A 16,166-nucleotide genomic window follows, 5' to 3' on the forward strand; every position below is an offset into this window, starting at 1 on the left:
GTGGTTGGAATTGGTTATTGAGCAAATAAATTTGTGTTAGTGTATTATAATTATCTAATTTAATGTAATTTTTTTTATCTTTTGTCTATTGAAAGAATATAATATATATAATTTTGGGGGGTTACATTTGATTAATCTCACGCCATTGGCGGCCGGTTTTTAGCAATGCAGATAGACCAAATTTTTAGCAATAATTGAAGGATGAACATGAAATGTTTTGGGAATTGTAAATAAGATATTTTTAAAAATTAAAAACAATGGCAAAAAAGTCTGGTTAACGTACACTCTTAGAATACATGTTAAAATGAATTTAAAATGTTATATATTTTTTATTATACTCACTTTCATATAAAAATTATAAATTTTATAAATTTCTTAACACATGCTTTAAGGGTATATGTTAACAAAATTTTTATAAAAAATTATTAAAATAAAATGCTTCGGAAGATATAAGGTGGAGTCTGTGCTTTACTACAAGTGAAAATTATAACCAACCTTACACTAGAACATATATTCCATTTGCACTTTCATATTTTTGTAATTATTTTTATTTATTTTCATTGATTTGTATTTTCCTCAAATATTTTTTTTAATGAAAAGTGAATCCCATTTTCCATTCTCTGTTGTCCCAAATTTGAACTTTTTTGTTTTTTTGAGTTACATTAATGACTTTTTTAGTCCAATATATTTTTAATGCTGAAATGAGACCTTGAGTATATAAATTTGGCTGTGAATATGTGAAATTTAAATTTTGATACAGTTTGTTGAATAAGTAGTAGAATTTTTTATTTGATGATAAAAGTTGATTATGAGAAAAACTGTGTGACAATTGACACTAACACCCAACTGAGGAGAAAAAAAAAAAAGGAAAAAAATTCCAACCAACAATTTTAAGATGACATTTTTAAAAAAATCAACAAAAAATCTAAGGCAACCTTTATGAATCGTTGCTAAAACTTAATTGTGTGAAAAGTTCTGTTTGGTGACAAAATAACTGTTCCTAGTAAAAATCTATAAAAGAATATATATCTCAAAAATAAATAAATTCCTTAAAACATAAAATCAACATGTAACAAACAAAGGCTTCAAGAAAAGATCACCAGGAACTAGCTCTAATCCTGGTGCTTGAATTAGGTTACAAGAAAGTGGGAGATATACCAATGGAAACAGACTATCATTACAAATGTCATTGAATGAATAGTGATTAGTTCTCTATGTTAGATAATGTCTCAATGGGACCACATAATTAAATGTGGTGTTATCATTTATAAGAAGCCTACAATTTAAGTGATTCAATTTAGTTAATAGGCTTAAGGGTATATGTGTTATGGACCTAATGTGTAGATACTAGTTGTATAATTTCTGTTTCTATGAGGGGCAGAAATAGAAATTAAAACATATTGGTTAAAGTTGGTTTTCATTCCTTTTGAACTTCCACAACCTTTCAGTTTTGAAAACCAATTACAACCTTTAAAAGGTTATGGTCCCTATTCCTTCCCAAGTGAAAAAATAAGAACGCTGCAATTTTTTTTCCTCTAAATCCTCTCAAGGAGAAACATAAAGCACCAAAGGGGAAAGGATTAGAAGGCAATAACATAGTCAATATCAAAGGTTTTATTGACAATCAGACGCTTCCGTTTAACCGTTCATCGATGGATTCGGGTAAGTTTTGACTTGATTTCTTGATGATATACATGGTAGATGATCCGAAACATGAAGTTTCATGTTCTGAAATTTATGTTTACAAGTGGTATCAGAGCGGTTATATCATGTGTATTATTAGAATAGATATGCTTTTATTCATCCTATTTAGTTTCCTGGAATCAGATTCTGTTTTTTGTATTTCTGTTTTTTCCACTGCTGCAAATTCTGTTTTGTTTTCTGGAAATGGAACATAATTCGGATGGGCGGTTCATTTTTCAAATGGATGAACATCATGTATTTATATATATATATATAGATATATATATATATATAGATATATCTTGCGATTTGATCGGTTTAATTTTGAACATCATAAAAAAAAAAAAAAAAACTATTTGTTTTTTGGACCCGTCAATTCTATTTATATATGTATATATATAATTGGAATTGCTGCAGATTATATAAAATATATGGGGTCACAAATTTAGAAATCTTTAAATTTAATGTAATTTCATACAACGTCTACAGAAATTTAATTTTCTAATGTTCTAAATATAAGTCAATTCAAACAAGATGTCACAAAAGTGATCTCTCTTGTCTAGATTGTTTTATATGGAATGTTTTGATGTTCATGTATGTGTATCTCATGCGGGTATTTATCGGTCCAAAGACATGATTAATACTTGGCAGAATTACACACACATTTTGTGGTGATAAACATGTGCCAATTGTCAAGAAAACCTAATGTGAATAATAAATCCATCAAAAGATAGATTTGTTATTTGACATAACTTATTGTCAATGTTTGATCATTACAACAAGAATACCACTTACAGTTAATATCACTACCCAAAGGCTTGGTATTAATGTTGTGCTAGGTATCTTCAGATGTTGTCATTAAATTAATTTATTTAGAGATTATCTGTTTGGTTACTTAATGTGAGCATAATTGTTTATTCGTTTTATTTTATTCGGCTTTAATGTCGACTACTTCAATCTCTGCCAACATGAACAATGTTCCAATGTTAAATAGAACAAACTTTAAGGACTGGAAAGAGAACATATTGATTGTTCTCGGCTGCATGGACATAGACTTGGCATTAAGGATGCCAAAACCGAATGATCTAACTGCACAAAGTACTCCTGAGGAAATTGTGTACTTTGAAAAGTGGGATCGTTCTAACAGGCTAAGTCTTATGATCATGAAGCGTGGGATTCCAGAAGTCTTTCGGGGTGCAATAACAGAGGATGTTACCATTGCCGGTGAATTTCTTTCAGAAATTCAAAAGCGTTTTGCTAAAAACGATAAGGCTGAAACAAGCATGCTTTTAGCAAGCTTGATTTCAATAAAGTATAAAGGCAAGGGTAATGTTCGCGAGTACATCATGGAAATATCTCATCTTGCTTCAAAACTTAAGGCACTAAAGCTTGACCTATCTGATGATTTGCTCGTGCATTTAGTTCTTATCTCTCTTCCTGCACAATTTAACCAATTTAAGGTCAGTTATAACTGCCAGAAGGAGAAATGGACTCTCAATGAGCTCATTTCATTTTGTGTGCAAGAGGAAGAGAGATTGAAGCAAGAAAGGACTGAAAGTGCTCATCTGGCAAGCACCTCCAAGCATACGGGCAAAAGAAAGCATAAGGGAAAGGAAGTTGCTATTCCTCAGGGTCCGGAACCAAAGAAACAGAAAGTGCAGAGTGGACAGATTTCCATAGAGCACATTGGGACAAACTCCATGATAGCGGATCCACTTACAAAGGGACTACCACCCAAGGTCTTTCATGAGCACACTGCTCAGATGGGTGTTGTTCTATTTGAGAACATTCTGGTTTAGTGGGAGTTTGTATTTATATTACTGCTTTATGTCAGCCTTGAGTTTAGATTAATTTCTGCAGAAATGAAATATTCAGTTTATTATGCTCTGTTACGTATTGTGAAGTATTGATCTCAATAAAGTTAAGTAGGACCAGTTGGAAATAGGCATGTATGGATCACATCACATGTAATTTCCATGCTACGCATCCATGATTGATCTATGTCATTTAGCTGTATTAGTATACATGACCATTGGTGGGTCGAGTTACGATTGATGTAACGAAGACCGCTTTGATCCAATATTAATATAGTTAATGGACAAGATTGTTTGGATACCCTCAAGTTATGATAACAAATTTCTGAGCTCACTAAAGTTAAGCACATTTTTCAGGATACATATGTGGTCCAGTGGGAGATTGTTAGATAATGTCTCAATGGGACCACATAATTAAATGTGGTGTTATCATTTATAAGAAGCCTACAATTTAAGTGATTCAATTTAGTTAATAGGCTTAAGGGTATATGTGTTATGGACCTAATGTGTAGATACTAGTTGTATAATTTCTATTTCTATGAGGGGCAGAAATAGAAATTAAAACATATTGGTTAAAGTTGGTTTTCATTCCTTTTGAACTTCCACAACCTTTCAGTTTTGAAAACCAATTACAACCTTTAAAAGGTTATGGTCCCTATTCCTTCCCAAGTGAAAAAATAAGAACACTGCAATTTTTTTTTCTCTAAATCCTCTCAAGGAGAAACATAAGGCACCAAAGGGGAAAGGATTAGAAGGCAATAACATAGTCAATATCAAAGGTTTTATTGACAATCAGACGCTTCCGTTTAACCGTTCATCGATGGATTCGGGTAAGTTTTAGTCTTGTTTTCTTGATGATATACATGGTAGATGATCCGAAACATGAAGTTTCATGTTCTGAAATTTATGTTTACACTCTATACTAATCAAAATAGAAGAATCGATCCGAACATGCTAAACAGAACTATCATTGTAGCTACAAGACGCTCCGGCATTGGGGGGCCAGAACATTAAATATTACATCTTCGCAAAATACACAATCTTCCCAAAAAAAAAATTCAATCAACAGCTATCTACCTAACATAAACAACAAAAAAGAAAAAGAAAGAGTAACTGGTTTCTATCAAATATTAATAAGCTGTATGGGAACAGATGACATATCTCGGCACTGTTTTCGCCAAGAAGCCATGTTATCTGGAGATTTTCAGTGGCGTGATTTGAGATGGAAAACTTGGCAGGCTGGCTTGTACGATATCTTGGTTGCAGCCTGCTAAAACTTCTTAGTAGCAGCTTCATTTTCTTTTATGCTGGTCTGTACATAAAACGTTATCCACCAAGTTGAGCTTCTCAATTTGGCCTACACAAGAAAAAACATACTAGCATGTCAAGTTTTTAAAGTCAAACTGTCCAACCAATGGTTTTTTTCTCAAAAGGGAACAAAATGGATTGTTGCTGTTAAAGTGGGAGCAAAGCAACCACGCAACAAAAATCAATGTTCACAAATGAGATAGAACAGTTCTCCCGACACCATCCTTAACAAATCAAACATCATATGGGTAGAATCACTTGGGCTTTCATAACTCTCAAAATAATCCATCTTTTTATCTTTTTATTTTTTTCCATCACATCACCTCTTTACTTTTCTGCACATCTTTTCGTAAAAAGATAAAAAATATACTTATTTAGGTCATCCCAAACAACCCGGTCTCAAGAAAGAATGAGCTTTAGAATTTTTGGTACCTAATTTTAGTAAATATTAACACCATATTATTATTTCCTGAAGAAAATAATGAGGACCTATATATTTTTGGTGGATAAGCTATTCATTGTTGAACTTACACGCTTTTGACATTTTCGATGTAATTGAGTGGGTTTTCAAGTTTATTAGTGTTAGTTTTACACTATTTTTTGTTGTTTTTGGATAAAAAATATTATATATATATATATATAATATATTCTGTCATATCCCCGCTTTTCCCGTATCATAATTTTTTTAATTCACCGTGTCCTAAGTTTGTATTAATGTTTCTCAGCTTCTAGCAGAGGGAGCCAGTGGCGGAGGGAGCATGTGACCGGGGGCCACGCGCCCCCTGGATTTTCGGAATTTTTTTTTTTTTTTTTTTGCAAACTTAAAAAAAAATATTTTAAATATATTAGAGTGAAATGTCAATGACATTTTAAAAATTATGAAAACGATAGTGGTTTTGATTGAAAATGAAACGACTATTATAAACAAACCATATTAGCTATAAAAATTTTTGAATGTAACGGCGATGTCATTATTAGTGATATGCAAGTATAAGTAATCTTACTATAAAGATATAAAATTTATTGGATTGTAACTTACATTTGACATGTGAGGTTCACATACCACTAATGACGTGATATTACCATTATATTAAATTTTTGATCAAATTTTGTATCAAAAAATAATTTATCATTCTTTAATTTATTTTAAGTCTTATATCCATATTTTTTTTGTATTGTCCATGATACACTAGTTACAAATAACATTCAGCTTGTTTCACTACAAAAAAATTGACTTTTTGCGACGGTAAAATACCGTCGCTAATACTCCTAATGCCGTCGCTAATACTTTTTGCGACGGCAAAATGACTTTTTGCAACGGCAAGAGGGGGGTCGCAACTGCAGGGGTTGCAAAAGAGTTTTTGCGACGGTAAGTGCCGTCGCTAATGTTTTGCGACGGCATTTTTTTGCCTTTTTGCGACGGCACCGTGCAGTCGCTAATAACGTTTGAATTTCTTGACTTTTTTGCGACGGCCTTATTTTACCGTCGCTAAAAATGTTATTTGAGACGGCAAAAAATACCGTCACTAATAGTCTTTTTTTAAAAAAAAAACACTGTTTTTTTGCGACGGTGTGGTGCCGTCGCAGAAAGTATAAAAAAATATGAAATTTTCTATTTTTTGCGACAGTGTAATGCCGTCGCAAAAAATATTAAAAAATAATAAAATTTCTATTTTAAATAATAAAATTTCTATTTTTTGCGACAGTATAATGTCGTCGCAAAAAGTAAAACCTGTAACAAAATTAATAAAAATATTAAAATTTTTTATTTTTTCTGACGGTGGTGCCGTCTCTCACTCTCTAAGAGCTGATTATTTACATTCCATTCACAAAAACATCATAACAGAAAATAAAAATAAAAATAAAAATTAATCAAACCATCAAATTCAATATTTTACAAAGAACAATTAAACTGTACATGTTCATAAAAGCATATTTAAATTATAAAATTCACCCAAATCCTAAAAAAAAATAAAATAATAAAATAAAATCTAAAATTCACCAATCAGCACATTGGATATTTAAATGCTCTTACAAAAAAATAAAAAAATAAAAAATTTCCAACAAGATCTCAATTTTGAGCCTATTTCAAAAATCAAGCTGCAAATTCCTTACTTCTAGAATCAGATCTTCCCCTCGGCAAAATTTATCCTTTTGACCTACAAATAAATAGATAACAGTTGCAAATTATAATCTTTTGGAGAAACCAACTATTTAAACACCAGTAATGAAGACAATGAAGACTGTGGAAAGAACACTTACGTTGTCATCAGGAACAACTGCATATCTCTCAATTGGAGAAACCAAAACTTTCCCTGCTCACAAAAAATAATAATAATAATAATAACAATAACAATGGAATTCAATGTAGTCCAAAATAGTGTAATAAACTCTTATTGTAATATACCTGGGGAATTTTTTCATGTCTGATTGGAGTGGGAAGGGTTGGACTTAAAGGGTTCCTACCTGTCTTGGATTGTAGAATACACAAATTTATTTTGTAGGAACTCACATGCAGAGGGTCCATCATAAAGAATTGTGAGAAGAATACTAATATGTGATTACAATTAACTCTATATATGGTAGTTAATCAGGTGTAACGAGCCAAATTCAGTGGCCAATAACTTCAGACTAAATATAGACATTGTTCTTAATCCAAAATGGCCTCATGGTCTATATAGTCATTTTGTATAAGTAAAATTTTATAACAATCATCTCCTGGAGGGGAAAAAAAACAAATTTAAAATTTAAAAAGCCAAAAGAGACTTTGTGGGTAGGTTATTGAAAGCTCAGCAGCAACATCTTCACATGGCTTGGAGTGTGTCATACCACATCAAGTTGCAAATATATGTCAAAACCAATCAAACTCTCGGTTATTTATCAATGAGGACTGTGAGGATGATAAAGTTGTTATGCTATCCTCCACTTGAATTGAAACAGCCAAGTGGAAATTTTTTTGACAAATTGCAAATCAGTGAAAGAATGAAAAAGTAACTGTAATTTTATAAAAATCTTTTTGTTTAAGTTTTTCATGATTTTGTTGCACATGTTATTTGCGAAACAGTCCTGCTTGGACCCCCAGTGGGGTAACCCCCAGCAACCCCAACTCCACGTGGGGGGCAGCAAGTGAATGAAAAAAATAAAATAAAATTTGACCAATCAGACCCCACTGGGGGTCACCCCTAGCGGTGGTCTGATGCATTTTCCTTTGCGAAATTGCCCAAATAACACTTGAATAAGCACATGCACAATTTTTTTTTTTAAAAGTGCAATTATTTTGCCAAATTCCCATTTTTTTGCAATTCTTCACCAAAAAAAGAAAAATTCAAAGACAACACAAATGTATGCACATTCAAAATTTTTCTTATACTATATTGTATATGCCGACCCTTGAATGTTCATAATATGTTCACACTTTCAACACTACCCTGCTAAATTATTCCTGCAGCAAAAAAAAAAAAAACTACCTTTATTATACTAGCCATATTAGTTTGGGAAAAATATCATTCAATGGTACTTCAAGAAAATTATTATAGATTTATGATAAAAGTTTGAAATAATTTTTAATAGATGTAAAATTTACTGTTGATTTGTAATTATTTTTTAAAATTTACACTAGATTGAAATTTTCTATTATGTTAGGCAAAATACAAAGAAAAAGAAGTGGGAGTCATTTTCTTGAAGCTAACATATTATTGCTTTCTACAACATATATTATTGTGGCAAAGTGACAATTACTTGTAGGTGGATATGAGTCACCTGAGCCATAAATTGACAGCTCCATATGTGTAGTATATGGATGTATATGAAATCCCAAGAATGTGATATATATACCTACATAAAATTTATGCAGATATATATATATATACACACATGTAATTTTTAGTTGTGAATTTATCATTCTGAAAGTAAAAAAAACTCATCAACCTATCATTTAATTACAAAAAAGCATATGCTTCTCGTGAGTGGATTAAGATTGAATTTGTTGGGTCATGTTTGTTTATTGAATTAAATTGAATGAAATCATGAGTACAGTGAGATTAATTGGGGAGATTGATATTAGGTTGTGGATGTAAATGAATTTTGTATATTTGTGTACTTGTGTGATAATATTAATTGGTTAGGATTAAATTTATGAAATTACATAAATGTTCTCGTTGTATAAAATATGACTTGGTTATTTTTATAAAATGGGATAATAAAGTCTTATCATCTCCAATCCACGGGATGAAATTGGATTAACAAACCCAAAACTCCCAAGGGATTGTTAATCCTCACTTCAAAGGAGTTTCATAATCTCATATAATTTTTAGTTTATAATAATTTTTTTAAACTAAACATATATATTTGTGAGATTCGCGGATTAACAATCTAATCCTTCCTCTTCCAACTTTTAAACAAACTAGGTTTGACAATCTTGTAATTGGTTTCTAGATCTCTTACAATTAATGGATTAAACCATTTAGCTTATTGGAGAAAAGTTGAACACTAAAAAAAATTTAACCATCACATCATTCTAAACCAAGGTTCACAGTCTAAAGAAAAAGAAAAAGAAAACTACTTCATCAGGTAAGTAGAATCCATGTTGTCTACAAAAAAAAATGTAAAAATTCTTCATACAACATTCAAACCCATCACAAAGATAGCAAGCTTATCAATTAACAATCAGAATCAATTTTCAGATCAAACAAAACAAATTCATATTTCAGATTCAGATTTAGATTTCAGAATTAATAAAATTAACATACAGATTTCAGATTTCACAACTAAGATCAACATTACACAGTGTGAGACACAACTAAGATCAGATTTCAGATTACACAGTGTGATCAACTAAGATCAACATTTCAAATTCAGATTAACATACAGACATTACAGACATCACTGAATGAGGGAGACATTACATACACAGATTCGATCGGTGCAGTGCAGAGATGAGAAATCAAGGAGAGAGAGAGAGAGAGAGGCTTACCTGTGAGACAGTGTGAGTCTATCGGGGCGAAAGAGGGAGGGACAGAGATGAGACTGATCTGATGAGATGAGAGAGTGAGGGAGACAGATTAGATCAGAGATATATCTGATATATATATAAAACAACCATCGGGCCGAGAGAGAGAGACAGAGATTGAGAGAGAGAGTTTACCTGTGAGTAGATCGGCGGTGCGATGATCGGTGCGAATCGATGAGATGAACAACGAGAGAGTGAGAGAGTGATCGGTGCAGAGATGAACGAGATCGGTGCAGAGATAAATGAGAGGGTGAGAGAGAGAGAGAGAGAGAGAGAGAGAGAGAGGCGACTGAGAGAGTGATGTGAGGGAGACGATTAGATTTAGGGTTTTTTTTTGTTCTAAAGAGATTGGGGATTTTGGGGCGCGGGAATGGAAAAAATAGGGGGAACCGAGCGGGCGGGATGGGAAAAAAAAAATATATATATATATTTCATCATAAATAAATATTTAAATAATAAAAATAAATGAATAATAATTTTTATTTTCTTTCCGTTATTAAGGTTGATTTGTTTCATATATATTTTAATGAAAAATATTTTCACTAAAATAAAAGTTAATTTTCTGTAGTAAATGAAAAATATTTTTCTGCGGCCTATTTTTTTTTATTACTAAAAATCATGAACTAATTTTTTGTGGTAGAGGAAAAGGAGCGGCAGCAGTAGTGAACGTGGTGGATAAGAGATGATGGTGGTGGTGGTGGTGATGGTGATGGCGAAAGAGATTAGTGGTGAAGTTGTGGTAGTGGTAATGTAAATGGAGTGGCAGGGATGAAAGAGAGGTAATGGTAGTAGTAGTGGTAGTGGAGTGGTGGCGATAGTAGTAGTAATGGTAGTCGTAGAGGTGAAGTGGCTACAGTAGAAGTAATGGTGGTGGTGGAATGGTGTTCGCAGTAGTGGTGAAGGTGGTAGAGGAGATGGGTGATAAGAGAGAGAAATGAGTGAGAGACAGATAGAGGAGAGAGAGAAAGACAGAGTGATGAGCAAGAGAGAGATAAAGAGAGAAAGGGATATAGAGAGAGACAGAGAGACAGAGAGACAGAGAGAGAAATAGATAGAGAGAGACATATAGAAAAATAGAGATAAACAAGAGATGAGAGAGACATATAGAAAGAGAGCGAACAGAGATGAACGATAGAGAAAATAGAAAAATAGAGAGATAGAGAGAAGAGAGATGAGCGAGAGAGACAGAGAGAGAAAAGAGATGAGAGAGATAGAGAGAAGAGAGATGAGCGAGGGAGACATAGCGAGAAAACAAATGAGTGAGATAGAGAGAAGAAAGATGAACGAAAGACACACAGACAAACAGATAGATAGACAAACAGACAAAGAAATAAGAGTGATGAGTGAAAGAGAGAAAGAGAAGAGTGGTGGTAGTTGAATGGCATTTGCAGTAGTGGTAAATGTGGTAGAAAAGATGGGTAGTGAGAGAGAAAGATGAGTGAGAGACGAATGGAGAAAAGAGATAGAGAGACAGAGTGATGAGCGAGAAAGAGACAAAGTGGTCACTAAAAGTGCATTTTCTTGTAGTGGATCGATAAATCGATAGGGAGCTCAATAAATAAAGAAAACAGATAATTCAAAACTCTGTTCAAAACTTAATTCAAATCAATTTTTTAAATATTTTAAATATTTAAATATTTTAAAAATATTTTAATTTTGTGAGAGACAGATAAAGAAGAGAGATAGAGAGAGAGAGACACAGAGATAGAGTGATGAGCGAGAGAGAGAGAGATAGACAAAGTGGTTGCTAAAAGTGTATTTTCTTATAGTGGATCGATAAATCGAGAATGAGTAAGAGAGTGAGCAAGGCGAACATAGTGAGGGAGAAATAGACAAATAGACAAGTAGACACAGAGAGAGAGAAGAGTGATGAGTGAGAGAGAGACAAGGAGAGAGAGATAGACAGAAAAATAGATAGAGAGAGAAAAAAAGAGAGAGATGGAAAGATATAAAAAGAGAGAGAAACAAGAGATAAGCGAGAGATAGACAAAAAAAGAGAGAAATAGAGCGAAAAGAGATGAGCGAGAGAGAGACACAGAAAAAGAGAGAGACAGAAAGAGAAGAGAAATGAGTGAGAGAGATAGAAAGATAAGAGAGAGAGAAAGAGAGAGAAAAAAAAAAGAAATGAGAGAGATAGAGATAAAAGAGATGAGCGAGAGAGACAGAGAGAGAAAACAGATGAAAGAGATAGAGAGAAAAGAGATAGGCGAGAGACACAGAGAGAAAATGAGAGAGAGAGAAACAGGCAGACATAGAAAGAGAGAGAGATAGAGATAGAGAGAAATGAATGAAAAGAGATAAAGAGAAGAGAGAGAAATAGAGACAGAGAGACAGGAAGATGAAAAAATGAATGAAAAGAGAAATGTTATATCAAAAGAGTAAGACGACATTGTTTTTTTTAATTTTTTTTGCGACAGAAAAATACAGTTGAATTTATTCAAACCATTTTGTGACTGTATATATATGAAGCTATCTCAAAACCACAATCACCAAAATCTTTTAAAAATTCACTAAATACCAAAAATATAAAAAAATACCATAATTCAATACTTTTTTTTTTTGTATTTTTATGTATTTATTAATTTTTAAAAATATTTTTTCATAAATTTTTTATTTTTTAGATACATCTAAGTAAGGTACATCTAAAAAAAATATTTAAAATTTTAAAAATATTCACTAAAAAAAAACACGAAAGCCACTTTTTGTGACGGCAGAAAATGCCGTCTCAAAAAAGCAGAGTATTTGCGACGGCACCATTTGTCGTCTCAAAAAAGCAGAGCATTTGCAACGGTATTATTTGCCGTCTCAAAAAATGAGAGTATTTGCGACGGCAGAAAATACCATCGCAAATACTCTCATTTTTTGAGACGGCAAATAGTGTCGTCGCAAATGCTCTGCTTTTTTGAGACGGCAAATGGTGCCGTCGCAAATACTCTGCTTTTTTAAGACGGCATTTTCTGCCGTCACAAAAAGTGACTTTTTGAGACAGCAAGTGTGCTGTCGCAAATAGTTCCGTCTCATATACCCAGTTTTCTTGTAGTGTTTGTTTCCAATTTTCAGAAAACAGTTTTCAGAAAGTTTACTTTTTTATTTTTTGTAGTTTAATGTTTTGAATGATTTTTTTTAATGTTTTAAGCAATTTTATTTAATTTTTAGACACACCTAACATAAATACACTTAAAAAGTATAATATTTGTGAAAAAAATATTTAAAAAATACATTAAATACCAAAAAATACAACCAAAAAAAAAGAAAAAGAAAATTCAGTATATTTTTTTGTATTTATTAATTTTTGAAAATATTTTTTTACAAATATTTTACTATTTAGATATATCTAAGTAAGGTGTATCTAAAAAAGTAAAAAATTAATTAAAATTCAAAAAATATTCACTAAAAATAAAAAAATACGAAAAAAAGAAAAACTTAATTTTCAAAAAACTGAATTCAGAAAACTGAAACCAAACACATTAATTATTATTATTATTTTTTTTTATGTTTCTTGAAATCGATTGTGAAAACTTGCGTGAAATATTTTTATAAAAATTATTGTAATTAATAAATACCCTCTCTAATTTAATTTTTTGGCTCCGCCACCGGTGGTAGCAACCCAATATGAGATCAGTAGGAGTTTAGAATCTGAAACATGCACTGCTTCCATCAGGAGTTTTCTAGAATCATTTCACACATCTACTTCACGGAGATACCAGGTGCAGGTCCATAAACTGTATTAGATAATATTTGATGCTCCTCAATCAATGAGTTCTATAACTTAAGATGCCAATCCAAACAATCTAAAAGTCAATACAATCCATAATATAAATATACCATCACAGACATATTGACAAATATATAATCCCTTCAATGACTAAGGAATAGATTGCAATCCAACAAAAGATTAGTGACTTACTGGACGACCAAATTTGGTTAGCTCTGTCGCTTTAGCTCTATGCTGACCTAGATAACCTACATATGACAACAACAACATAGCAAAAATTAAGCTTGAAAAAGTTGATTATCTCAACACTGAGAGAAGGGTGTTTTTAGTTTTGTTTTTTGATTATTAGCTTTTAGCTTGAGAAAAGTTACACAAAACAAACCCATTATCAACTAAAATATGGTCCCCATTGGTCGGAACAAGTAGGCAAAGCAAACTTTACGGCCTAGTTGGATATCAAAATGTTCAAAAATATATAAAATGTAGGCCTGTTTAAGGGATTTACCAGTAAAAACAACAAAACCTTCAGACGATATCCTTGCCAACTCCGGCAGAGTCTTGTTAAGGTTCCTTGGCGACAGACAGTCTAATGTATCTGATACTTCGACAACAGAAAATGATTTTGACAGAGTCTAATGTTCCTTGATGTCAGCCACACGCACAACGCCTTTGTGTACCAGACTCTTGCAGTTGCTATCAGCACCATCTAATTCGTATGGTTCAACACCCCAGGCTTCAGTATCCTCTTCTCTTAGTAATTTCGAGACAACGGTACAAGTTTCAGGGCCTATATGAAGCACTTTACGCATGCTGTCACCGTATGCTTTCTTCAAAATAGGCAATGCTTTCTGAACTTCTAACGTGCAAGAGACACCACCTGCGTATACATATTTTGTCTCTTTAAATTGGGAAATGCTGGTCCCTATCTACAGCTGCTTACCAATACATCAGTTAATATAAAAAGGGGAAAAAGAAGAAAAATAAAAAAGGGTTCAAATACTCTGACAAGATGAGATTTTTTGTGGTTTACATATGTAAGAGCATCATTGATCAATCATATTTTTTTGGTCCATATTTTGAAAGTTAGATTGTAAAAACTCTAAAAGCAACGATAATCTGTATAGCAGAGCATACCAAATCTTTTCCCTTAAACATCTTTAGGCTACATAATCAATATTAGGTACCTAAATCAAGTCCTTTGTCTTTTTTTTTTTTTTTTTTTTGATTGGCAAATAAAATCTTTATTGATGAAAGCATGCAAACAAGATACAGAACATCAATAAAGAGGAGTTTTGAGCTAATTGAAGCTCCAAGCTCGTGAGAAACCAACAAACAAAATGAGAACAAGAAAAGCATAACAAATCTGCACAACCAAGAGAGCCATAGCAGACTGCAGATCCCCCACCTGAATGAAGTCGCCAACTTGAAGGAAGGCTCAAAGATTAGGCAGCCACAGAATTCAGACCATGACTAGAAGGAAGTCCTTTGTAGGTACGCTATCTAAGCCATCCATAAAACATCAGCAACTATGTAAATGAACTATTGCAGTCAAACAACATTGAACCATCAAGAGGGAAGCTACATCTAACTTACTGCCTTTTTAACTAAAATATACATACATGTAAATACATATATATCAAAAGAATCAATTTGGTCAGGAGTTCACCCTAAATGCACGATCAAGGATAAAGTTAAAAGTAAAATCATAGGAACGGAATAAGTGATGATATGAGAAAAACATATTAGAAGTTCCAAAATGTTGACTGATAGGGTGATGGCTAACTACGTCAATATTTTACTAGGTGTGCATCCTCATGCATAGAAATTTCCACAAAATTACTTATTCCATTTGATATAAGGATGCTATCATAAATAAATATTTCCAATGAAACTCTACAAGCCTCCGATAATAAAGGAACAAATGATAAAGCTTTAGGTTCTGTATCCACATAAAATACTTTACTTACTAGTCATGTCCAATTCACTAAATTGTATTAGTCCCATTAGAAACAAGAGAGCAAGGGCTTCAATAAGAGATCACAAATATTTACCTTCAAGTTTACTCACATGCTCTATAGTGTGGAAAATGCATTTCTTATTATTAATCTTGATAGTACATACAAGCTGTATTTATAGAAGGTAAACTACTGCTGATCTAAGCAGGTAACTAACTCCTAACAGTGTAACTAACTCCTAACAACTAGCTAACCAATTCCTAACTGACTACATGACACCACAATTGAAGCTCTGTTCTTGACAGCTGAAGAAGCCATATCGAAAGCTGCTGAAGCTGTGGCTTTTGCATCTGGACTAGAATCCTTATCACCCTCGTGCAAGCTGATAGGAGAGGGAGAGACTAGAAGCTTGGCTTTAAGATAGTTAAATCATGAAACTGAAAGGGGCTTTGTGAAGATATTAGCAATCTGATCAAGAGAAGGAACATATTTGAGAAGTAGCTGTTTAGTAGCAATCTTTTCACGAATGAAGTGACAATCCACCTCAATATGTTTAGAACGAGTGTGAAACACTGGATTGGAAGCCAAGGCAATAGCAGACAGGTTGTCACACCAAAGTATAGGAGGAATGAGAGAGTGAAGTTGAAGTTCACGGAGTAACATTGTTAACCAAGTAAGCTCAG

At 32.7% G+C, this 16,166-nt stretch overlaps 1 pseudogene across 1 annotated transcript; it reads right to left on the reverse strand.

Annotated features, from left to right (window-relative positions):
- Positions 1–4,441: 4,441 nt before the first annotated feature.
- Positions 4,442–14,399, reverse strand: LOC114299790 (putative pectin methylesterase CGR3; annotated as a pseudogene). Its single transcript, XR_014360283.1, has 3 exons — positions 14,034–14,399; positions 13,721–13,776; positions 4,442–4,854 (listed from the first exon to the last, which is right to left on the reverse strand). The product of XR_014360283.1 is annotated as a putative pectin methylesterase CGR3 (transcript).
- Positions 14,400–16,166: the final 1,767 nt, after the last annotated feature.

This window comes from Camellia sinensis, chromosome 2, assembly GCF_055761805.1.
Source record: "Camellia sinensis isolate YWXY chromosome 2, ASM5576180v1, whole genome shotgun sequence".
NCBI classification, from domain to species: Eukaryota; Viridiplantae; Streptophyta; class Magnoliopsida; order Ericales; family Theaceae; genus Camellia; species Camellia sinensis.